Here is a 1,830-nt window from a genome sequence, read left to right on the forward strand (position 1 = left end):
GTTAGCATTACAGATAAGAAAGATTAGTAGATCCAAATTTAGCAACATTTGGAGTAGGGGAGAGCAGCGCACAACCTAACACTTTTTGACTTTCTGAGTTTGTGTAAATTCACTTGGGGTTCAGAGAATTTAGTTTTTCCCACATTCATTTCCCACATGTCTAGTACAATTAGGTGATTTTGTTTCAATAATACAGTGTATACTTTTTTCTTGATATACCCCAAAAGAATGGAAGTGAAATGTGACAACATGCCCTATAGGTGGGGCACATTGTAACATGTGAGGGACACATTGTAACATGACCATATGACAGCTTAAAATGTTATCTGATCTAATCAAAAAATATATATGCACGATAAACTAAAATATTTTGTCAATAAAATACAATTATTAACTTTTTCATATAAAATAATGGCATTATTTTAATAATTAAAAATAAACTAATTTTTGAGTTTGACAACAAACACACCACAAAACACAGCTATACAGCATAGTTCAGAACATAATAATAATTAATAATTTCTGAACTTAGTCTTTATTCACCTTTTTCTCATGGTTCCTCAAAAGCATTCATAATAGAGCTTAGGTCTAATAGGGGTTTATTGTAACACAGTGTTACAACGTGCCCCACCTGTTTGTCTTCTGCTGGTTAGATCAACATTAAATAACTATTTCAACTGTTAAATAACATATAAGATTAAAATAATATCAGATTTGTCTAATTTTAAATAAACATAAAACAGAGATGAAAAATTAACTTCAATAAGAAATTTACTTTTGCTATGGTTAAATAAATCTTCAGTGATATCTTCCAAAGATTTATTTAATTTTGGCGCAATTCTTTCTCTATAGTGTTGATATGGCAACTAGTAGCCTAAATACACTAAGTTTCATCATGCTGGCATGTGTGGAAAGTTTCAAACCATGTGTGTTACCACTAGCCCTGTGTTAGGTTGTGCCCCGCTTATCACCCTAGTTGATAACATAATTAAATAAAGGGTTAAACTGAGCACATTAAATGGTTAGTTCACTCAAAAATGTCATTCTGTCATTTACAAAACGGTGATAGTTTCGTTCATCCTTTAGGGACCGTGTCTTAAGTTACACAACATCGGTAAACACGATTCTAAATTATAAATAGCATAAGAGGATGACTTACAGTCATAAAACCAACTGTAAAGTATTCCTGTAGGTGTCAGGTGTGATACACACTTTAAATTTTTGATATTTATTAAAGTAAACTGTCAAATCATGTGTACATTTTTTTATTTTTTTATTTCACTATACCAAAAGACTTATACACAAAATATAGCCTACTATAATTGAAAGCTTAATAGCATTTAAAGAGAATGACTTACAGTCATGATTTGACCGTTTACTTTAATAAATATCAGAAAGCTAAAAGGTGTGCAATGTGCATTATAGCTGACACCAGACACCTACATGAACACTTTACAGTTTGCTGTATGAATAGGGTAAGTCATTCTCCTCAAATGCTATTGTGCACGCTTTCAATTATTTTGTGTTTGAGCCCATTTGATAGTGAAATAAATAGCCATTTTACACATTATTTGACAATTATTTAAAAAAATATAAAAAATATAAAAGGTGTGCAATGTGTATTATAGCTGACACCTACACTTTAAAGTTAGTTTTGTGACTGTAAGTCATTCTCTTTAAATGCTATTGAAGTTAGAAACGTGTATACCAATGCCGTATCTAACTTCAGAGATGGTTCCTAAATTTGTGAACGTCCAACATCAAGCCAACTTTATGTTAGTGAAATACGAGAGGTTTCTGTCCCTCCATTGACAGTCCACGCAACTACAC

The sequence above is a fragment of the Abramis brama genome (genome assembly GCF_963993115.1).
Source record: "Abramis brama genome assembly, chromosome: 10".
NCBI classification, from domain to species: domain Eukaryota; kingdom Metazoa; phylum Chordata; class Actinopteri; order Cypriniformes; family Leuciscidae; genus Abramis; species Abramis brama.